Source organism: Prionailurus bengalensis, chromosome B3, assembly GCF_016509475.1.
Source record: "Prionailurus bengalensis isolate Pbe53 chromosome B3, Fcat_Pben_1.1_paternal_pri, whole genome shotgun sequence".
In the NCBI taxonomy this organism is placed as follows: Eukaryota; Metazoa; Chordata; class Mammalia; order Carnivora; family Felidae; genus Prionailurus; species Prionailurus bengalensis.
The window spans coordinates 7044178-7068380 of record NC_057355.1 but is presented as its reverse complement, the minus strand read 5'-3'; the positions used below and the strand labels follow the sequence as shown (position 1 = coordinate 7068380).

At 51.7% G+C, this 24203-nt stretch overlaps 1 protein-coding gene across 4 annotated transcripts in view; it reads left to right on the top strand.

The window, feature by feature from the left end:
* Positions 1–204: 204 nt before the first annotated feature.
* Positions 205–24203, top strand: part of ACAN (aggrecan) — a 68808-nt gene continuing 44809 nt past the window's right edge. For 2 of the 4 annotated variants that reach the window (XM_043554705.1, XM_043554704.1), the window contains exon 1: positions 206–315. The gene's annotated coding sequence lies outside the window, so the exon portion shown is untranslated. Of the gene's footprint in view, positions 316–24203 lie in introns of all 4 variants that reach the window. The other 2 variants (XM_043554707.1, XM_043554706.1) reach the window with 2 other exon arrangements.

The window sequence follows — 24203 nt, the reverse complement described above, 5'->3', positions numbered from 1 at the left end:
CGCCGCTCAAGGTCTCTCTCTCCGCGCGCTCGCCGGCCGGCATCTGACGCGGGTGCCAGGGGCTCCGGGCACCTTGCAGTGGCCCTTCCCTCGGCCAGCCGGGACTCCGCAACCCAGTCGCCGCCGCCGCCGCGGCCACCGCCTGAGGGGACCCGCGGACAGGACGCCGGCAGGCGGAGGGGTGCGCGGCGCGCGCGCAGAGCGTCTCCCTCCGCTGCGCAGCGAGACCCGGGCCTCGCGGCCCCAGAAGCCCCCGGCTGCCTCGCCAGGTGCGCGGCACTGAAGTTCTCGCGGAAAGGAGTCCAACTCTTCGAGGTAACTGTCTCCTTCCCTTCCGGGGCGCCCGGCGAGCCGGCAGCGAGCCGCGGCTGGGGGGGCTGCGCTGCCTCGGTCTCCCCTCCGAGGAGGCGTGCGCCGGGGGCTCCCGACCGTTGCGTGCGCGGTGCAGTTGAGCAAACTTTCCGGCTGTTGCAGACTCCGCGTGAAGGGGGCAAACGAACGCGTGAGGAGGGGCTCTCGTCTGCCGCCCCCCCCTCCCCCCGAAATTCAGGACTAGAGGACAGGGAGCTTTTACTCCAAACTCCCGTGTGTTTTCAAGCCGTAGGGTCCGGAACGAGCCCCGGTTGACAGAGCAGCAGCTTTCGAGTCGGGGGTTCAGATGCCCTGTGCTACTTTTGAGCTGGAGAAGTTGCTTCGTCTTTCTGAGCCTTGGCCTGTTCTGCCTAGAGGGAAAGGGGAGGCTCTTTGGCAGGATGGCTGGGGGATAAACGAAGTGACACGGGCAGCGTGTCAGGTACGCAGCAGGTGCCCAAGCAGAGGCTGCGCGAACCCATTGGTCCCACTTGCTTGGCCACTTGGCCTGCCCCAGGAGTCGCAGGGTGCCCAGACGGGTGGGGGAGAGCTGGGGGGGACTGGCAGAACCCAGGACCGGGCCACTGAGCTGCCAGCAAGGGAGACGAGCTCTGAACATGCCACCAAGAAGGGACATCTCTCAAGGAAGAAGAGGGGAAATGAGGACACATGACCATGGGCAGTTTTGCTGTCTCTGGGTCCCTCTGCCTTTGAAGCCAGTGATGGTGGAGACTTTCTGTCCCTGGGGTTGGGTGGACAGTTGTCGACTGAACCTGTGTTCTAGGCCAGAGCAAACTGTGGGGCGGGGGTTCGCCTCCTCTTGGGAGACGGGACCCAACCCAAACTTTCCCATCATTCTACTCCTTGCAGTCCTGAGCAAGGTTGTGATAGGATTCTTCTAGGGTCTCGCCACTGAGGAGCCCAGGTCCCAGCATTCCGATAGGTGCATATGTCCCTGTTGTGTGGGGATGGTGGCCAGGAATAAAGGAAGATGCAAAGCTGAGCGGGTTAGTGTGGTGTTTCAGGTCCCAGACACTGAAGCGGGTGGGTATCTGACAGTCTAGGGGAACCCCGGACCTTGGAAACACATTGGAGAGAAAGTGAACCCAGAAAGATGTGATGACTTTCTAAAGGTCACCCATGACTTACCGGAAGGGCAGGACTCCTCCAACCCGGGTTTTCTGAGGCCCTCGTCCGTTGCTTGTCCTGATTTAAGAGTTCCGAAGTCTGGGCTCTAATTCTTGTGCCTTCCTTGCCTCTGGGTTGCCAAAGGAGAAGAGGCGATCGGATTGCCTGTGCCCCTGGGCACGGTGGTTTAAGGAGGTGTAGATCAGTGTCAGTCACTGAGCCTAGAAGAGACTGCCCAGGAATGGAAGGGCCATCAGGGAGAAAACCCCCGAGGCCACGGGGGAGAAAACCCGAAGGAGGGGGGTGTTTCTACCCCGAAGGAAAAGGGCCCTCGGATTTAAAAAGTTTCAGATGAAGGCATTATCAGAAGGAAGAAAATGTTTCTCAAAGAAAATGCTGGCATGTTTCAGGTTACATCGAGCTTGAGTTTAAATTAGATGTATTTCTGTGCAGCTTCTCGTGCAACACCTGGTTCCTTCATTCATTCTCTGGTAACTAGTGAGCGCCACCTAGGTGCCAGGCTCTGTGCTCAGTGCTGGCCCATAGCGGGTCCTCAGTTAACGGTAGCTGTGATGACACAAGCACTTAGCACGGTGCCTGCCACGGGGCAAGTCCTCAGTAACTATTTGGTATTACTATTATTACGACTACTAATTTTAATATTCAGGAGACATTTTTCTTTTCCTAGAATTGTCCGTGAAAATCCTACTTAAGTTAGGATTCTTTCTGTATTATTCGAAAGTCCTCTGGTCAATATAGGAGTAAAGAATCCACAGCGGGGAAATGGCAGAAATATTCTTAGTTATTTGCAAGGCGTCTCTGTGCGCTCGAGTGGCGAGACCCTGTGCCGTCTGCTGTGGGCCGCACCTGACTCCATGCCCCTTCTCACACCCACGCACACATTTCACCCCTGCGCCCCCTCTCACACACACCCCTGCATACTGAGTGGGGCACCCTCCATCCCCACATGCCCAGAACAGATTGTCCAACTCCCCAGTCAGAGAGAGAGCTCCAAGATAGTTGGTGGGGGAGAGCTGTGAGGGTGGAAGCCTGCCCGGCAAGGCAGACCTGCGTTCACGTCCCAACTCAGCCACTTACTGGCTGCATGGTCTTTGAAGAGGTCCTTGCCCAGATCACAGGGCACCAGAAACCTGAATTCCTCCCCTCTAATGGTTTCTAGGCCCCCTTGGGGTCACAAACTGTAAGCTCAGGAGATTACTGATTTAGAATATTCTAAAACCGTAAAAGACTGTGTGTCCTAACTTTTTGTGTGGAATTTTTTCATGATGCCTTCTAGAACCTGGTCCCTCCCAAGCCCCTTGTTGGGCATTGGTAGGGCCTCAGCTGAGCCAGGGGAGGCCCACGGGCCTCTGCTTGGAGTCTCACTTTCAGTCTGTCTCTACTCCTGTTGGGACATGTAACATAGAATGTGTCCATCGGCAGTTTAGGGGGGTGTAATGACATAGGAAAGAATAATCTCATAGTGCCTCTCATGCAGTAACAATAAGTATTGTTTCTGGAAACTTCTATCTCTGTTATATATTTCGCAGTCCTCTCTAAATGTGTATGTGTGTATAATATACACACAATATATACAAATTTGATGTTTATGTGATGTATTTCTTACTGCGGGTTGTGGTCAAAAAAGTTGGAAAGACACTGATCCTGATAACGTTTCTGTCTCTGAGAAATGCCGGCCTCGTGGCTCCGGCCGACAGGTGCCCGTATATTCACACCTGGACTGGACCGTTAAGCATCTTGGGAGTGGAGACAGGAAGGGTGGAAGCTGGGGGTAGGAGTGAAAGTCAAGTTCAAGGCAGAGGGTCCAGAATCAGAGAGGAAACAATGCATGGAGGACAGACCTACTTGTAAGCGGAGTAGAAAAGGTGACAGGGCCAATGGGCTGCCCTGGGAAAGGGGATCTATCTGTGGGAACATCTGGAGACTGGAGTCATCCTCTCTGCTGTCACCAGGCGGCCTCTTGGCCATGCTGTGGGCCTGGACAGGAGCTTCACTGCTACCCTCCTTCCTTGAGAAAGCTCCGTTCTACCCATTCTTTTGGGTGAAGGGGGGCTGTGGCAACTCCCCTGGCTACTCTCCTCCCCCAAGACCCATCCTGAGAGGAGGTCTGGGCCCCTGGGTGTGGTTGCAGATGGAGTCAACATTGCAGGGGAGGAGCTGCTGGGGGGTGGGGTGCAGGGCAGGGGTGGGGTTAGAGGGAGAGCTGGAGTGAGCTGGAGTGAGGCAGAGGGGGGACCAGAGAGAGGGGGAATTTGTAGGGAAACGGGAAAACGGTTCCTTTTTTCAAAAGTTGAATCCAGGGCAAGGACGGAAACTGTGGAGTTTACTTTTAAAAACTCAGAGCCTCCTTGTAAGCAGCTGAGTGTGTGTGTGTGTGTGTGTGTGTGTGTGTGTGTGCGTGAACATACTAGGAGGGCGGGCCCTGCGGGCTGGCCTGGACATATGAGAGGCGACTTTTCTCCCTCTCAATGGCCTTATAGTGTATCCTAAAGAAGCTTTTTGTTAAACTCATGAATCGGTGGATTTGGGGTGTGCCATGCTGGCCATCACGATTTGGATATTTGGTTACCTTTGAGGTTACATGTTTTTCCTTTTAAGACACACACCCAAAAAAGGAGCCACCTCTCCTGCGTCAGGTCTGTTTGGTGCAGGCCTTGCTCGTCTGTCTGTGATTGATTTGACTTGAGGGGTAAGGGTATGAAGGAGAAACTCAGGACTGGGCGGATGTGTAATCTCCAGCCTGGCAGACTGCGCCCCGTCAGCCCCACGACTCTGGGCCTGTGAGGTGGAACATGGAAGTTCCCAGACCACGGACATCCAGGGCCTTCAGGGCCTGTGATGACCCTCATGGAAGAGATCACGAAGGGGATGGAGGCCCAGATAGGAGAAGGTGCACGACCCAGGCCGGCCCAGAGCAGGCCAGAAGGATCTGGATGGGAACGTAGGCCATCGGGCCCTCATCCTGAAATATACCATGTCCATGGAAACCGTTCATTCATTCTGCCTTCAGCGGCATTTGCTACGTGCTACAGGCGTTGCAGTAAGGGTGTGTCAAGAATTCACTCTCCCTGCCCTCCGGCTGCTCATGGTCTAATGGGCAAGACAGGCTATAATCAACTTGACCCTGACCCCGCGTTCCTATCAAGCAGTGGTTCTCAACTGGGGAGCTGTTTTGCTCCCCAGGGAACATCTGGCCTTGTGTGGAGATATTTTTCGTTGTCACCCCAGGGAGGCGTGATGGTATTGGCATCTAGTGGACAGAGACCAGGGATGTTATTAAATATCTTAAAATGCACAGGACAGCCCTTTCCTCCTACCGGTAGGGAATTCTCCAGCCCAAAATGCCAGTAGTGCCAAGACTGAGAAGTCCTGCTCCTGACCTTCATTTACTTATTGGGCCAGACCACGCCCAACTGTGTGCCACAGCAGGAAGACTGGAGGCGGGAGGGCAAGATGGGAGGGTCTGGCAGGCAGTGAGGAGCGGACAACAAGAGAAAGAAAAAAGCCAGGCCACAATGGTAAAGTAGAAAGAACGTGGACCTTGGTAGCCCAGTGGTAGGTTGAAATCCCAGCTGTGTGCCCTTGGTCAAGTCACTTGTTCTCTCTGAGCCTCAGTTTCCACATCTGGGAAAGGAGGCTTGTCTGATGATTGAGAGAGTTCAAGATAAAGCGAATAAAGGACATGGCACAAAGTAGACTTACAATAAACCAGCAACTGCTGTTATCATCTTTGAGGCTTTTCAAGGTCCCACTGTGGAAAATTACAGCATCAGCAGGTGTGGACGTGGGATCACGAGGCCAAACAAGGTTACTGTTTGGGGCACGGTTGCCACAGTAATGCCTTCTGGTTGGTGGGGGGGGGGGTGCTGTGTGTGCAGCACCTCCCAGCCCCCCTGCACACACAGCTCCCAGCAAGGGGTGAGAATCAGGGGGAGGGGCTTGCTCCAATGAGAAGGCCAATGTGTGCATCCTACAGTGTGGGCAGTGGGAGAAGCGTTGGACTTGAAGCCGCTTGAACCGGGCACTGACTGGCTGCATGATGTGGGCAAATTGCTTTGCCTCCCTGAGCCTCAGTTTTCTAATCTGTAAAATGGAGACACTAAGGCCTACTTTCTCAGGGCAAGATCCAGGGAGAAATTTCTTCTAGGAAGGTGCCTTGTTGGGGGGGGGTGGGGCATCTATGAAGCCTAAGCAGAAATATTTTCTTTCTTTTTTTTTCTTAATTTTTTAAATGTCTTTATTTGTTTTTGAGAGAGAGAGCGAGTGGAAGAGGGGCAGAGAGAGAGACAGGGAGACATAGAATCTGAAGCAGGCTCCAGGCTCTGAGCTGTCAGCACAGAGCCCGATGCGGGGCTCAAACTCATGAACTGTGAGATCATGACCTGAGCCAAAGTCGGACGCTCAACCGACTGAGCCACCCAGGAGCCCCAGCAGGAATCTTTTCTATCTGGTGTGCACTGTTCCTAATCCAGTGCCTGGCACACACAGGCAGCCTGGTTGAATGAATGAATGAATGAGCGGACCCTCGCACTATAAATTCCTTGCAATGCTTGAGAGAAGCTGTCCCACACTTTGCCTCTCCTGCATCCCAAGCAAGCCTGAAGAAGCCAGGACCTATGTAGTTCCCAGTGGGTACCAGGCTCAGATTACAGCAACCGGCAGCAGCGCCCTCTAGAGGGTACTGCAGTTACAGCCATGGAGTTGTCCCAACCACCAGAATGGAGCCCCACTGGGAGTGGGGGGTAATGGCGAGACATCGGAACAGAGGAAGCCCAAGCTACTGAAAAGAAGCTGATCCAAATCAGCATCAGGAACCCGGAGACTTACCTCAGTGCAGGCACATCCGTTTTCCCATCTGTGCGACAGGGCCTTTGCTCCACCACGTGGAGTGGAGCTTACAATATATCAAGGCCTAACTGAAAGTCACTAGCCAAAGGAGTGGATGTGGGAATTGCCAAGCTTCCCTGAGCCTCTGTTTTTAAGTCCCGAAGCATTAGATCAGAAAGGGACCCAGGGGACACCTAAATAAATCACCCATGTCCTTCATTATGCAGATGAGGAACCTGAGTCCTAAAGAGGGAGTTCGGGCTGCTCTCAGCAGAGCCACGGCTCCCATCAGGGCTGCTGAGGCTCCTGCTTCCATGTCACCTGTCACATTCAAACTAAAAGGAGGCACCTGATCACAGAAGCACTGTGCCCACCAGAACCCAACTATGGACACACTTCATCCTGGGGCCACCCATTGTCTACCCTTGGGCCACCTTCTGACTCGGCACCTCCCGAGCCCTTGCTGGTTCCAGGGCTGCTCTGGGGAAGAAAGCTCCTATAGGAGAAACGTCCAGGGCGAGGAGAAGCCCAGCCTCCCAGCTCCCTTAGAACACCTGGACTTCCTGATCCCAGCCTCCGCTCTTGATCACATCCAGGGGGTTTTCCCCAACCAAACCTGGACCTTGGCCTGACCTTCCCCTCCCTACTCCCCTCCTCCATCAGGTGCTCCAGGTGGCTCGGGAGAACACCTGGATTTTAGGATGACTCAGGAATGTAGTGGATGTTTGTCAGCTTTACAAGGGACTGACAAAGGGAAGCTGGGTGCCATCATCAGAAGTAGCCTCTGTCCCTAGAATCAGAGGCATTTGAGGAGCTTTGGAAAAAATGAGATTCTGCTTGGGAGGGGAGGAGAGGGGAGGAGAGGAATCTGTGCTTTGCAAAATCACGCCGGGTGATTCCAATGCAGTCCAGTTTCTGAACCCTTCGTGTAAAGCCCAAAGCAGTTCCTCTGGGTGCATTTGGTTCTAAGCCATCTCCTTGTAGCCCTGCCTCTGGGGGGGGGTCACCTGCCCTCCCCCCGCCCCCCTGCAGGCAGAACTACAGCGTTTGCCCCCAGTGTGTCCTTTAGGGGAATGAGAAGGTCAAAGCCTGCTTCTCTGTCTCCTCCCTCCTGCCTGAGACAGGGGCTCTGCTTCCTTCACGTAGTTGTCCTTGACCCTGGATTGAAGTACATTTGTCCCTAGAGGAGGATGAAGCTAGGCCAGGGTTCCCACGGTGGAACCCACAACATTTCCTGCAGAAATGGTCAATGCTCGCTCATTTCTTGGGAAAAGGGTCTCATCCCTGAGTGTCAAACAGAACAAAATGCACCCTTTTTCTGCAGGAATTCTCAGTATGCTGGTGGATATTGGAAATCTCCCAGAGTTTCTTACACCGAATTTGGCCAGGGAGCTCTCCTTGCCTAGAGCACACTGAGGGTCTACAGAGATGCTGATTTAAGCAATCAGCCAGGGCTGATCCTGCAGCAGGAATGAGGCAGCTGCACCAGGGCCCCAGGGGCAGACAGAGATGGGAGGACTTAAAAACTTAAATCTCTTAACACCCATCACTGACCCAGCAAGCCGTCTCCACCCCCAGAGCAAGGCGATGCCCGCCCTCTCCTTTTTCCACCTCATACCTGCCACCTTCTCTTTAAAGGCTGGCCATTTTAGTTCCATTGTTTCCCGGATTGAAAAACCTGGGAGGGAGGTGGAGCACCCAGTGTGGTCTCCTTGGGGATGGGAGAGTCCTGTCTGCAGACACATTCTCGCTGTGAGCCTGGCTCCCCCCTCCCAGTGCGAGGGCCAGTGGCCAGCGGCCTGACTTGGAGGGCCAGTGCTCTACTTGCTGTGAGCCTCCAGGGGGCGCCAGTATAAGGGACGTTCCATCCCCTGTGGCGTGAACTCCCGGCCCCTGAGCAAGGAAAAGCTGTGTCTGCATGCTTGTCTCTGTCCCCTGTCCTCATCGCTACAGCCTTGAGTGTCACCCCCAGCCCAGCCCCACACAGTTCATCAGGGGCTGCTTCACCTTCTCTGGGCCATTGATTCCCCTTGAAGCAGCCTCGTTCTGGGACTCCCCCTTCCAACCCGCAGTGACTTCTGCTTTTCTTGCTTTGCTAATGTTTTAGCAGAGTGGGTCTCCCTGGTGTGGGGGGACCTGACTGCATAAAGGGTCTCCACACCCAGTCCTGATGGAGAAGAGTGCTGTGGGGCTAGGTTGGGGGTGGAAGCAGCTTTATTAGCCAAGAAAAGACCTAGCACTGGCTTAGACCTCACCTCCTACTTCTTCCCCTGCCCACCTGCCCCCCCCCCCCCGTTCTGCTCTTCTCCAGCTGCCATCTCAGTGGCCCAGGGGCCCCAGGGGCTTACCCACAGGGGTCAGTGAGACTCACCTATGCCAGGGAAGGCTCCAGCAACATTCAGTGGCTGGAAAATTGTGACTAGTCCAGCCCCCTCCTTAGTCACTGCAAGTGCCGTGTGGAGTGACCGACCCTTAGATGCTTGCAGCAATCAATCAGGAGATTTGCACATCCCTCCTCAGCCCTCTGGGGATTGCAGAGGCTCTCGGAAGACCTTCCACACTTGGAATAAAGCCCAGTCCCCTTCCTTGGCTCGGAGGCCCTCAGGCACTTGTCTCCCCTTCCCCCTCAGCATCCTGATTCACCTTCCCCTCACCCACCACCCTCCAGCAGATCCCACTTAATTCCTGCCTTAGGGCCTTTCGCCTCCTAGCCTCTTCCACCTGAAGCTCTTCCCACTTGGCTTTGCAAGGTTGACTCATCTTGGTCATTCGGGTCCAAATATGACCTCGTCCGTGAGGCCTTTCTTGACCACCCAGTTGAAAGAAGATGAACACACCCCGTGTCCCAGCAGCCCCGAGTTGCACTGTCTTTGCAGCTTACCACCATCTACAAGGTCCTGGTTGGTTGGTTTTCTTGGTGGTTGTCTGCATGCCCCCAGCCCCACCCAACCAAAAGCTGCACGGGGCATCATGCAGACGGTCTGACCGCATCATCTTGCTGTGAGACTCCAGAAAATGCTTAGCACACAGTAGGTGCTCAGTACAAGTGTGCTGACCAGACAAATGACTTCAGTACTTTTCAAACTGTGCTCCAGAGAGTCTAGAGTGGTGATGGGGCGTCTGCGACACCCCATAGGGGCCACAGGGGTGAATAGAGAGGTGGCAGTGATTGTAGGGGTCCCCATGTCAGATTTGATCAGAGCGACCCTGATTTTAGGCCTTTTGGAAGCCGCTGTTATGGGGCTTTCTACTCTTGTCAGAGACAAGAGAACGGACATCTGAAAAGGAGGATGTCCGGTAGAATGCTGAGTGAAATAAGCCCATCAGAGAAAGACAAATACCGTATGATCTCACTCATAGGTGGGATTTAAGAAACAAAACAAGCAAGGGGAAAAAGAGAGGCAAACCAAGAAACAGGCTCTTAACTACAGAGAACACACTGCTGGTCACCAGAGGGTAGGTGGGGGATGGGGAAAATCCGCGATGGGGATTAAGGAGGGAACTTGTGATGAGCACCGGGTGATGTATGGAAGTGTCGAATCACTATATTGTGCACCTGAAACTAACGTAACGCTGTATGTAACTATTCTCGAATTAAAATTAAATTAATATGTCCTGCCTAGGGGCATATGGCACTGAATAGTGTCAGAGCTAGAACTAGGTCCCAACTTCTTAACTCCCAGTGCTCTGTCCAAAGCAGCCCCCACCTATCCCGGCCACCTCAGCAGCCCCATCTCCCGCTGGCCGTGGCTCAGAACGGCCACCAATGGGATCCAGCTAAGGAGAGAAGAAGCCACGTTCCATATGCCCGCCTCCCCCCTGCCCCCAGCCTCCCTTAGTAGTTCATGATAACTCGAACATCAAGGGGGAGCAGCTCCTTTTAGGAATGAATTTATATTTTTAGGTTCTATCACTGGGCTACCCAACATGGGCCATGGGCCTTCTGTCATTTCATTTCCAAGCTGTGGTGTCCCAGCGCTCCCTATGACATGGAGGAGGCAGACCAGACACCAGGGATAGGACGGAGACACGGTTCCCTGGCCTGGCAGAGTTCAGGGTCTTCATGACCCTGAAGATCTCAGTGGGCAACCTTTCTCAGCCTTCCCCATCCACACTGAACGCTGAATGGCATCTCTCCCCCAGCTGTCCTATGCGCCTGTCCTCTCAGACTCCCCCACCGTGGGCCTCCATATCTCCCTCCAGCCCTATCTTGTCTTTCTGCAATGGAGGGTCTAGCACATAGTCGCCTACGTTTTATTCCCAGCCCCCTTCCTGATTGTAGCACTTGCACTCCCAGAAGAATCCATCAGGCTATTGTCTTGTAGGAGTGGAAGTCAGGCAGATGAGCTCAAGGTCCAGTTTGGCCAATTCACCAGTGGTGGGAGCTTGCCAGATTTCACTGGTCTCAGTTTCCATATCTGTAAATCAGGTATACAGTCTCTTACCTCTTGAGTTTGTTGGGAAGATAAAATAACAGAGGTTAACCGAGGTACCTGGCCCAGAGCAAGTGTCCTCGAAGCAGTAACTGATGTTAATCATGAATATCCCTGGGTCATTCCTGGTATCTGAGAACGTGGGTTGGGTGGTCATGTGACTGCCTCTTTTTGCCCAACCTGAAGTTCCTCAGCTCCTTTCCTGACCACTTAGGCTCTTTTTTTTTTTAATGTTTATTTATTTTTGAGAGAGAGAGAGAGAGAGAGAGACAGACAGACAGACAGAGTGTGAGTAGGGGAGGGCAGAGAGAGAGGGAGACACAGAATCCAAAGGAGGCTCCAGGCTCTGAGCTGTCAGCACAGAGTCCGACGCGGGGCTCGAACTCACGAACGGCGAGATCATGACCCGAGCTGAAGTCAGATGCCAAACCCACTGAGCCACCTAGGCGCCCCTGACCACTTAGGCTCTTAAGGCAGCCATGCAAACTTGGAACACAGAGGGATGTGGGGAATACAAGAAGAGGCGTATGCTTTTGCCACCCTGAAGCTAACTGGGGAACAGGGCAGGTCCCCTAACCTCCCCCCCTCCCCAGCCCCGGTAGCTGCAGCAAGCCCTGTTGTACCGAGGGGCCCCCGCCAGACGATTCCAGGGGGTGTTGTTCCATTATGTTCCATGTGTAGGATGCCCCCCGGAGTGGGGCAGCGCACAGCCCCTTGCAGCTTTGCACAACAGCCCTGATCGTACCCATTCCTTCTGCTGCTGCCCCTTGGGACTGTACCACACCTACCAAGCAAGAAATTCCTTTTCAGGTGTTCTAACTGCCACCAGCTTTCAGGAGGCAGACAGCTTTCAGGAGGGAGGGAGGGGCTGGTATACTAGGACCAGGAGCCGCTTCTGGTCCCTCTGATCTCCTGCTCTAGGCCCTGTCCTTTCCTCCTGGAACTGGGGGAGCTAGGAAGTCTAACTGTCCTGGGAGAACCTTCGGTGGTTCTGAGCATGTTAAGACAGCTGAACAGCCTCAGTTGTGCCTCTGTTGAGACGTCAGCCTTTCTTGGTCCTATGTGGACACTAGGAGAAAAGAGGCTCTGAGTCTCGATGGGCCAGAAAACTCAAAGAAACCTTCACTTCTGGGTTTTTGTTAATAAAATCCAGACCAGGATCTGGGATAGGTTTCTCCCTTCTCCTGGCTCCCTAGAATACAGAGAGCCACATTGTCAATCAGTGAGAACAGAAAGGGAAATGGAAGGGTCTGATGATGACGTGAGGGTCAAGGAGCCAAACCAAGAAAGTCACAAAGATTGAGTTTAAAGGGGGCTCCTGGGTCACTCAGTCGGTTAAACGTCTGACTCTTGATTTCAGCTCAGGTCATGATCTCACGGTTTGTGGGATCGAGCCTTACAGTCAAGCTCTGTGCTGACAACGTGGAGCCTGCTTGGGGTTCCATCTCCTTCTCTCTCTGTCCTTCCCCCGCTCACATTCTCTCCTTCTCTCTCTCTCTCTCTCTCTCTCTCTCTCTCTCTCTCTCTCAAAATAAATAAATAAGCATTTTTTTAAAAAGTTAAAAAAAATATTGGGTTCAAAGGGCAGTTGAGAAAGATCTAGAAAAATCCATCAAGAACAATCCTGGTGAGACACCTGAATGGCTCAGTTGGTTACGCGTTTGACTCTTGATTTCTGCTCAGGTCATGATCTCACAGTTCATGGGTTCAAGCCCTGCATTGGGCTTCGTGCTGTCAGCGTGTGGAACCTGCTTGGGATTCTCTCTCTCTCTCCCTCTCTCCATCCCTCCCCTATTCATGCTCTCTCTCTCTCTCTCTCTGGCTCTCCAAATAAATAAATAAAAACTAAAAAAAAAATAATAATAATCCTGGTCTACACTTGCAGAGCCTGCTTGGGGTTCTCTCTTTCCCTCTCTCTCTGCTCCTCCCCCTGCTCGTGCTCACTCTTTCTCTCAAAATAAATAAATATTTTAAAAAAGAAGAAAAAAAGAAAAGAGCAATCCCAGGGCTCCTGGCTGGCTCAGTTGGTAGAGCCTGTCACTCTTGATCTCAGGGTTGTGAGTCTGAGTCCCACATTGGGTGTAGAGATTACTTAAAAATAAAATACACATATAAAAAAAAAAGACCAATTCCAAGGCATGACGCCTGAGTGGCACAGAGAAAAGAAAGGCAGGAGAGGGCCACCTGGGCGGCTCAGTCGGTTAAGTGTCTGACTCTCGGTTTCAGTTCAGGTTGTGATCTCACAGTTCACAAGTTCAAGCCTGGAGTCGGGCTCTGCGCTAACAGCATGGAGCCTGCTTGGGATTCTCTCTTTCTCCCCGCTCTCTCTCTCTCTCTCTGCCCCTTCCCCGCTCATGTGTTTTCTCTCTCTCTCTCAAAAATAAATAAGCATTAAGAAAAAAAGGCAGGAGGGGCGCCTGGGTGGCGCAGTCGGTTAAGCGTCCAACTTCAGCCAGGTCACGATCTCGCGGTCTGTGAGTTCGAGCCCCGCATCGGGCTCTGTGCTGACAGCTCAGAGCCTGGAGCCTGCTTCGGATTTTGTGTGTCCCTCTCTCTCTGCCCCTCTCCCACTCACCTTCTGCCTCTCTATCAAAAATAAACATTAAGGGGCGCCTGGGTGGCGCAGTCGGTTAGGCGTCCGACTTCAGCCAGGTCACGATCTCGCAGTCCGTGAGTTCGAGCCCCGCGTCGGGCTCTGGGCTGATGGCTCAGAGCCTGGAGCCTGTTTCCGATTCTGTGTCTCCCTCTCTCTCTGCCCCTCCCCCGTTCATGCTCTGTCTCTCTCTGTCCCAAAAAATAAATAAATGTTGAAAAAAAAATTTTTTTTAAAAGAAAAAGAAAAAAAGGCAGGAAAGATTTAGGTCAGACATGAGAAATAATTTTCGAAAGAAATCGAAATCATCCTGAGGTTGACTTCCAAGTAAGGTTTGGCAATCTCCTTTTTCAGAAGTGTTTTCAGGAGTAGTAGCAGTAGTAAAAAAGTTACCTATCGTATTAGTTTCCTGGGCTGCCATAACAAAGCACCACAAAGAACCACAAACCGGTGGCTTAAAATGACAGAAGTGTATTGTCTCACGTCTAGCCAGAAGCCCAAAGTCAAGGTCTCCTCGGGGCCATGCTCCTTAAACATGTAGAAGAGGCTCCTTCCTTGCCTCTTCCCAGCTTCAGGTAACAGCCCGGCCAGTTTTTGGCATTCCTGGGTCCGCCTTGTCTCACTCTGGCCTCTGCCTCCGTGGTCACATGACGCTCTCCATGCGGGCCTGGGTCGTCACTCACCGTTTCCCCTTCTTCTGAGGACGCCAGTCGTACTGGATTCAGGACCCATCCTAATGACCTCACCTTAACATGACTACGTCTGCAAAGACCCTATTTCCAGATAAGGTCACATTCACAGACTGGGGCTTAAGGCTTCCACATCCTTTTTGGGGGGTGGGGAACTTGGTTCAACCCATAACACCCTTATTGACATGCTACTGTATTTTGTACTTGGCTTCATTTCTGAGATGTACGGGAAGTTCTATCAAATTAAATAAATGACACGTCCTCTGATTCATCAGTGCTTTTATGTAACCAGAGACTGGGCATGTTGAGTAGAAAGGATTTAAATGTTGTCACATAACCTGGAGCAGCAGGAAGCTCTATGAAGTAGGTCTGATTATCCCCATTTTGTAAATGGTGAAACCGAGGCACGACTGATAAGTGATAGGGTCAGGATTCGAACTCGTGACTGTCTGATTCCAAAGTTCATGGTTTCCAGCTATTTCATGCCTAGAGAGAAGGTGAATTTCTCAGACTGGACCCAGGCAAAGAGAAGCAAAGGGGCTTGTCACCTAGTCTGGGGCCCATCCATCACGGTGTATGTCCAATAAAGCTTTGCTCATTCTGGCATGCCATGCCTATGAACGTCATGGGCATTCGTTGGCTCACAGACAGGACCACCTTTGGGAGAGAGTCATGAGCTGGAGAGACCTTGGACCCAGAGTCTGTTGAACACCTAACTGTAACAGAAGAAAATACTGTCTCTCAGTACATTCCCCAGAGTTTTAATACATAGAGAACTTTCCCCTCTCCTCCAACCCCCACCCCCCGCTCCCTCCCCACCCCCACCCCTGCTGGCTATCACCTTGGTCACCAGGGAGTTTATTGGCTTTGACACACAAGCTCCAGTTCTAATGGCCTGCCAGGGCTGGAATTTATTTTCTCCTGTGGTTGTCCTGAATGCAGATTTTTTTTTTAAAGGATATAAAATTTCATTTTATTTTTGGAAGCACTTTTCCTTTGAAAAACAGTAAAGGGCATCATACAAAGTTTAGGAAATATAAACACGCAAAAATGGAAAAAATAAAAATCTACCATAAACCTAACACCCAAAGATAACCAGAGTTAAATCTATGTATATCTTTTGGGTCTTCCCCGCCCCGTGAATAGACACACACTAAAAGGGAATGGAGTTGTGTTCTGCATAACATTTTGCAGTTTGCTTTTTCGTGTGAGCGCGTTTGCAAGTCAGTAAGTGGTTTTCCATAATTAGAACATTCTATGTGCCAGGCTGTCTATGGGACACGGTGGGGAATACACAAGGTGGAGGAAGTCTGCCCTGCCCTCAAGGAGAGCCCACGGTCCCGGTGGGAGAAAGCCATGTCTGCAATGAAAACTAAGTATGAAGCAGAGAGCCCCAGGCCTTGTCCCAGCACGACGGCTGTCTGTGCAGCTGTGGGTTGATTTTTCCACCCTCCTTCCAGCAGGGAAGGTAGGCACTGCTGCTCTACCAAGCTAAGATGGGTGTGAGGCTCAGCTACCGTGCAGTGATAGTTACTGAGAGAGAGCACGCTTCCATGAGGAAGTCTGCAGGTGCCTGGGTGGCTCAGTCGGTTAAATATCCGACTTCGGCTCAGGTCATGATCTTGAGATCTGTGAGTTCGAGCCCCGCGTCGGGCTCTGTGCCGACAGCTCAGAGCATGAGGAAGTCTGCAGGCTCTCCTGGGTCTGGGGCATCTGTACCCTGCAAGCCGGAGACAAGAGACTCAAATTTGCTTCTCCCAGGGAAGGCCTCACTTCCCTTGTGCGTCTCATGGTATGGGCCTCTTGAAGAGCCAAGCATGTTTCTAGTTTTAGTAAGTATTGCTCATATAAGATAGCCCTTCTCACAAGCCAATTAATTCATCTGCTGCTCAGATAAAGAAATAACCCAGCCCAGGGGCAGCTGGGTGGCTCAGTCGGTTAAGCAAGCATCGGACTCTTGATCTCAGCTCAGGTCTTGATCTCAGAGTTGTGAGTTCAAGCCCTGAGTTGGGTTTCACACCCAGCGTGAAGCCCACTTTAAAAAAAATTAAAAAACAGGGGCGCCTGGGCGGCTCGGTCAGTAAAGTGTCCAACTTTGGCTCAGGTCATGATCTCACCGTTTGTGAGTTCGAGCCCCACATCGGGCTCTGTGCTGACAGCTCAGAGCCTGGAGCCTGTTTCGGATTCTGTGTCTCCCTCTCTCTCTGCTCGCACTCTGTCTCTCTCTCTCTCTCTCTCTCAAAAATAAATAAACATTAAAAAATAAATAAATAAATAAATAAATAAATAAATAAATAAAATAACCCAGCCCAGAAATGGAAAAAGACAATTGTATTTGATTCATTTAGAAAGAGTGTGAGGGGACCCCAACATGGCGCCCTCTGAAGAAATTTTCAAGGGAAATGTTGATCATACCTGGTTTCCACCTCCTGTGGCTTTGGACCCCACCCCCGTGACAAAGCAGGCCCCCCTAAATGCTGAAGGCAGTGTGGTACCTGGCAGGGCCCTGAGTGCACGAAGTTCTCCTTGAATATATAAAGCACTCCAGGAAAAAAAAAAATGGAATCTATCCAATTGGACTGGCGCATGAAATTTCTAGATAGTGGGTTAGATAGGGATATTGATTTTCCTCGTCAAAAGGACAGACAGTCATCAAATTCATAGGGACAGAAAGTAGAACAGTGGTTGCCGGGGACTGGGGGAGGGGGAAACAGGAGTTACTGTCCAATGGGGACAGAGTTTCGGTTTGGCAGACGGTGGTGAGGGTTGCACAGTAATGTGACAACGTGAATGTACCTCGCGTCACAGCACCGTAAAATACGCGCAGAATAGTTAAGATGGTGAATCTTGTGGCTTGCGTGTTTCACCACGATTCCCTTTAAAAGAATTTAAAACAGCAGCAACAACAACACAAAAGGAAAGGTGGCTTTCTTGCGAGGCCCACGTGGCTGAAGGAACACTGGCGGGAGGAGCCGGGAGGCAGCAGACAGAGTGAGTCCCTAGAAGGCGTTTTCTGGAAGGCGGCTGCGCTGGCATCCTGTCGGGAGGCTATTAGGCACTGTAATCCTGACAGCCTTGCAGGGCAGAGTCACACAGCCAGAAAAGGCTGGCCGAGGACTAGGGACACGCCGGAGGCAGCTGGAAGGGGAGGAAAGAAGGCCAGGTGTCACATCCTATGTCAGTTGCTTCACAGCTTGTCGCCAGCTATTCTGGAACAAATTGAGAGTCAGAGGGGGTCTGTGAGGGGCTCAGAGAGCAAGCTCTTTGGGGTTTTCAGCCTTACTCTGCAGCCCCAAGGTGCTCTGAGTCAAACTCTGAAGCTTAACCCGACCCGTGGGAGGACTCTTGCAGCAGGCACGCGGCAAATGTCCGCTGATGGAATCCGTGCTTTCAGGCTGGTTTTGTAGATTGTCAAAGGCTTCGTTCGGATGATGAGAATAAACTGACAGGCTCCATCCTCGACACCTGCCCCCGTCGCCAGCATCTGTGTGGGAAGCAGAGCCCTGGTGAGGAGTTAGACCCGCTTGGGCTTGAGTCCTGGCCCCCTGCCACTCCCTGGCTATGGGATTTGAGATAAGTTATTGACTTGCTCTGAGACTCTGTCCCCTCCATTCTAAAATGATGCTAGCAGCAGTGTGCCCTCCCAGGCCAATCGTGAGCATTGAAGGAGATGATGCGTTTGTTCAGACTGCTGTTGGGCATCATGCTGGCTTGGGGTCAACTTTCAGTACGTGGCAATATTTAGGGGAAATGGTGGTGGTGGGCACTCAGGCATGAGGGAGACCCAAGGAAGAATGAGCCTGGTCCGCGCCCTGGTGGGTGCGGTGTCCTCACAGAGGCAGACAAATGCTGCAAGCCGTGTGTGATCCTGCTCCCACGGAGGAGGGTGAACTCGGTCATGATGGGGCACCAGGGAGACTTCACAGAGGCGTAGCCAGCCAACAGCTGGAGCAGAAGCTTCAGTTTCCTTCTGACGCACCTCAGATCGGGTCTTTCCTGGACCCCCGAGAGCCTCCCCATCACCTACAAAATGAAGCCAGGTTCACTAGCCTAATTATGAAGGTTCTTCAGAATCTGGCCCAGCCTTGTTTCTGACTTTATTCGATCCTATACCACTTGGATCTACTCCTTTCTCCATGCCTTTGTCCATGCCTTTCTCCCTCCTAGAATGCCCTTTCCCTCTACCATAGGGTCTTGTCTGTCAAGGCTCAGCTCAAATGTCACCTCTTCTTCAAAGCCCCTCCAGGCCCTCCAAACAGGAGGGATTTCTGCATTTTCTTAGCTCTGGAACTTTCTCATTGAGAGCAGCCCTTCCTGTCATTGTAAGGCTTATTCATACATCGTATCTCCCGTCCCACACCATCCATCTTATCTCTCGTGGATTCACACGGGCCCATCCTTAGGTCCCCCTCAGCACCTACTACAGAGGTTCCCCTGTGGTGGGAGTTTGACAGAGGAAAGGAGGGAGGGACGTAAGGCAAGAAATGCTTGGAGCTTTTCCAGATGAGAGGCAATTATACCTTCCACAGGAGTGCTAAAAAAGAATCCTCAGCTCTTCAGAGCACATGCCCCAAGAAGGGACAGCAGTGTGGGTGACGGATGGCCATGGGCTGAAGGTGTCTTGTCCACTGTCCCATCAGCCAACCCTGAACCACGCTGGGCAGGACGGGCTAACCTGAAGGAGCAGTTTCAGGAGGTCTCCAAGACCACGTTCTCATTCAGTAAGTTCTTTAGAAGGATGCTCAGAAGTCAGCAGAGCTGTTCTACTCATGGTTTTGGTGTTTTCTAGCAAAAGAATACAGATCAATGAGCAAAGCAAAGAGGCCCGTAGGAAAGCATCCCAGGGTGACCAGCTGTGTTCGCCCAGGGGAGTCGTATGGACAGCACACAGGGTGACACAACACGGAGCACTGCCAACCAGGGAAGCTCACCGAGCCTCGGTGTCCGGAGTTTTTAGAGGGGGGAGGAAGGGGAAGTGGTCACGTGGCTGACTGCCCAAATGGTTGACCTTCGTCTCCCGCACCTCCAGAGGTCAAGTTGATACCGTATGACCCAAGACACATAGGTCACATTGTTAGCATAGAGTATCCAGTGTGCCCTAAGGCCCCCAAGAAAACTTAAAGGTCCCCTCCTAAAAGCTGGGTCCACAGCTCCCATTGTCTCTCAAAGAGGAGCATGACCCAAAAGGAGTTAATGGCTGTTCTCCAGGAGTCTTTCCCAGTCCTGGAACCGAGGCATGCAAAGTAGAATCAAAAGAATGAGGCTTGACTCCAGTAATCCATTTTCCTTCTTACCCTTGACTAGACCCTAGGAACGAAACTCATAGAACCTGATCATCTGCCCCACAAGTTTAAGGGGTTGGGTCAGCTGCTCCCCGTTTCCTGCCTGCCACTTGCCAGGCATCTGGCCCTCTGCCTGCCCAGGGACTCGACTCTAACCCCAAACACCTGATGGCCCTTTCTGACAAGCAGACATTTCCAACAGGACTCTCAGCTTCCAGAAACCTCTACTGAAGATCATTTTTGAAAGCTGGGCTCCATTTTCAGCCAGGGAGGCCACTGAGGAGTCACACTGGGTCCCCTAGCCCCTTTCCCAAACCCCATCAGGAAGGAGCTCTCTGTTCTGCCAGGTTGGCGGTCAGCACCACGCAGAGGGAAGTCAGCTCTTGGCCCGGGATCCCTGCCCCAAAAAGGGTGCTTGTGCTTGATGGAAAGTTTGGGCTGAAGGACACTCCTTTCCAAAATCCCAGGTTCGATATTTACACAATGTCTGAAATTAATGCAGAGAAAAACCTCTAAGTGCCCGGCTGGAAGGGGAGGCTGAGAACAGGAAGGGGCGGGGCCCAAACCCTAGGTTTTTTTCCACAGAGAGAACAGGGCAAAACTAAATGTCCCTGGGTGAGTGAAGAGGAACCAATAAGTATGCCATGTACCCCTCCACTTTAAACTGGTTTTCCTGGGAATTTGCAATGGAGAGTGGGGACAGGGGGGCATAACGGGGAAAGGTTGGTGGTGTTGAGCTGAATTCTGCCTTCAAGTGCCCCCACCCTTGTCCAGGCATATGCTTCAGGGCCGGGGTGGCCACAGGCACCCAACCCTTAGGAAGCACCACCCATGGCCAGCCTTTCTTCTCAGCTCCTGGACTCAGCCTCCCTCCCAGCTCCTTGGAAGTGCAGCCTTTGTCGTGTTCTGTTTTGTTCCTGGATGCTGTCTCTGGAGTCGCTCACCACTCCCTGCCTGGCCATCCTGCCCCACTCTTGGTCCCCTCCTAGCAGGAGAGGAGCATGAACAGATGTTTCCATGGGCCATGTATGGATGTTGCCACGGGCTACGGGAATGCTCCAGACTCCCCTGACAGCCCCTGCTCACAGCTGCCCTTTCTCCAGGACTGAGGAGGCAGGAATGCTCTACAATCAGGTGACATTCAACAGTTACGATCAGTCTTAAGCTTTCCACGCCTTCCACTCCCAACCTTAATCCGGAAGGGGCATTGCCCATTCATTAACAGCCATCCGTTCATTTATTCAGTGACTATTTCTTGTTTACCTACTACCGTGCCAGGAATTATTCTAGGCACTGGAAATATAGCAGTGAGCAAACCAGACAAAAGTCCCTGCCCTCACGGAGTGTATGTTCCAGTAGGGGAAACAAGGAATAAGCAAGAAAGGACATTAATTTCCAATAATAATAATATCGATAAACAACATCAGGGAGGCTCTGGGTGGTGGTGAGAGAACAGGGCGCTCAGGGAAGGGACATTGGGACTGAGCCTGGAATGCTGAAAAGTGGCCAGGTAGGGAAAGATCCACAAGCGTGTGCCAGAAAGAAGGAAGGGCAGTTACAAAAGCCCTTACAAGGAAACAAGTCTTTGTGTTTAAGGAACAGCTAGAGGGGCGCCTGGCTGGCTCAGTCAGAAGAGCTTGTAACTCTTGCTCTCCGGGTCATGAGTTCGAGCCCCACATGGGGTGTAGAGATCACTTAAATAAATAAAACTTAGGAAAAAAAAAAAAAAGGAACGGCTAGAATATGGCTGGAAATAGAACTCTGAGATGTGGCACGATCAGGAGCAGAGGCAGATCGCGTAACGCCTTGTAGGCCGCGGTGGAGGGCTGGCTTTCACTCCAACGACATTCATCCTGCTTTGCCGGGACGTACATAGGCCAAGCTTCCCTTTGCCTCAGCCATCCCTTCTGACCTGTGCTTCCAACGTGATACAGGCTCCCTCCCTCCCCATTCCTGTCACCTCACACAAGAGGATCTGACTCCCCGGGGGACATAGAAACTTCTGTTTTGTGATTTGGAAGGAACAAGAGGAAGTTCAGAACGTCATTTGCTGCCTCTCCTCCTGACTGGAAGTTAGCCATTTCCAGAGGCCTCACCCATAGACTTTCTGGCCAGAGATGCCAAGACCCTTGCCCAAGTCCACCCAAATAGCAAGTTATAGGTCAAGGGTGTGAATTCAGGTTGCATTCTTAAGGTATCCACCTTCTCCCATACCATATCATAGGTTTCCCATATTTGAGAAATGTGAGAAGAGGCCATTTTAGGATATTGCAAAGAGCCTGTGTTCAAAGTAGACCCCAGAGAGCAGATAAGGAACAGTGTATCTCGTCACGACAGATCCAAGCCAAACAGTGATTACTACCAAGGACATTTATCAGTGGGTGAAGGAAATCAAGACAGGCCAGAGAGGAAAGAAATCGATGTCCTCTAAAGTCTTATATGTGCTCCGTGCCCTGACCAGGGTCTCCTCCTTTCTGTTCCATGTTGTGCTCACCACCCCCCTCCACAGGCAGGACCTTCACCTACAAGACCACATATGCCTTCAGCAAAGTGAGGGCAGATTTGTTTTTATTGTGGAACCAGCATCCTGCTAGGCCCCTGGTCAGGAAGGTGAGGTTGGCCACCGATCGGCATTGGCAGAAACAGCTCCTTGGGCTAATTTCTGAAGCTGACGTTCAGAAAGGGCTTCCTTCCCTTAGCTCCCCTGTCCCTGCCCCTGTGGGATCAGCAGCACAGGAAGCAGCAAGGAGTTGGCCAGCTCTTCCAGCTGCCAGAGGCCAGGGTCCTCCATGGCAGAGTGGGACAGCAAGAAAGGCCCAGAAGACCCAGCTCAAGGGAGGGCTCTACTGGCTTTCCTCCTGAGTTGGCTGATGGGAATCCAGCTACACCAAGTGATATTCATGTTTTTGCAGGTACACTGGCTGAGACAAGACCCGTTTAATCAGGAATGGCTCGGTTAGAGCTTTTTACTTTTGAATTTTTATTAAAACAATTTTTAACGTCGGGGCACCTGGGTGGCTCCGTCAGTTAAGCGTCCGACTTTGGCTCAGGTCATGATCTTGCAGTTTGTGAGTTTGAGCCCCATGTCGGGCTCTGTGCTGACTCTCAGAGCCTGGAGCCTGCTTCGGATTCTGTGTCTCCCTCTCTCTCTGCCCCTCCCCTGCTTATTTTCTGTCTCTCTGTCTCTCAATAATAAATAAACATTTAAAAAAAACTTTAAAAAACTAAAAAAAAAAACATTGAACTTTTTTTAACGTTTATTTATTATTGAGAGACAGAGCTCGAGTAGAGAGACACGGAATCTGAAGCAAGGCTCCAGGCTCTGAGCTGTCAGCATACAGCCCGATGCGGGGCTTGAACTCGCAAACCGTGAGATCATGACCTGAGCCAAAGCCAGTCACCCAACCAACTGAGCCACCCAGGCGCCCTCTGATTAGAGCTTTTTAAAAACCCACCTGAAAATTCCTGGAAGGAAGTTAGCAAGGACCACCTGCAGTTCTGCAAGCAGAACTGGATTTGTGTAGCTGCCATCCTTCTTCCTCGAGCATCTTCCCTGACAGGCTTTGGGGAGGAGCCGCCATGTTGGGCTGCAGGAAGCAGTCCTCCTGGGGTTTCTGGGGGCACAGGGAGAGCCAGGACTGGGGACACCTGCAGGACTCCTCCCTGCGGATGGATGGTCCAAGAGTGGGTTAGGGCTCTCACTTGGGAACTCACTCCGCCCCCCAGACTCGACCCTGCATGAACGGTTGTCAAGAATTTAAGATGCGTCAGTGACAGCAGAGCAAATAACAAAATCGGAAAAAGGAAATCAAAGATATGGAAAAAGACACGGGTAGAGAGAGACTAAGGAATGGGAGGAAGAGGGAGAGAGGAGAAAGAGGAGGAAATACAAAAAGAATATTCACATGCACAAAAAATACCTTCACAATTCTCATGGGGGTGAAGCTTGCGTTGTGATTCCAGTTTACAGATGGGAAAACTGAGGGCTTCCATGGGTTCCCCCGTGAGTTAGGACAGAGCTAGGACTGTAATCAGCTTCCTGGCTCCCCCTTTCCATACCTTCCCACCATGTCTGGTTAGAGTATATGGAAAATTAGGAGGTGTTCGGGGTCACTCTGGCTAGATGTGTCCTTGGTGTGGGACTCCTGCCCCTTCCTCTATGCTGGGTTTGAAATCCCAGTGTTAAGCGCATATGTCAATACTGTTATGCACAGATGTAGGAAGGGGCTTGTCCATGAACAACAAGAGACATGGTTGTGAGATTAGCCTGCAAATAAGTGATATGATGGAGGCCAGTGGCTGGAGGAATGGGTGACCTTGGTCCTTTTCAATCCTTTCCTCAGGACTTAAGTCACGGACATAGAGCTGCTTAGTTACTGACAAATCTTACTGGTCAATCAGTCTACCAAATTCCAATGTCCGCCGGTTCATCAATAAGTAGTATCGAAAATCATTTTTGTTGTTCCCAGCGCTGTGTGAGTTAACACGGAGGGAATTCTTTTTTTTTTTTTTTTTAACTTAAAACTTGTCTTTCATCCTTAAGGAGGTCATGATCTGCATGATGAGGCAAAGCTAGCATCTATAGGAGAAAAAAGAAAGTGCTAACCTGGCTGTAGCCCAGTTGTGAGAGGAGAGCCAGCCTTGTTCTTTATTTAGTATTAGTTACTTCCAGTAGTGTGCTGATAAGCCCACTCCCAAAAAGGGAGAGCAAGACAGAAGTCCCCGTTTGTAGTGTTCCCTCATTTCCGTGCCAGAAATGTTCCCATCGTGACCAGTTTCTGGCTACCAATGTGATGTCGTTGAAAACGGAGTTGGGAAGAGATATCCAAAATTGTCTCTGGCCAGCCAGTGCAGGCTGGCTGTGGCATCCCAGTAGTTC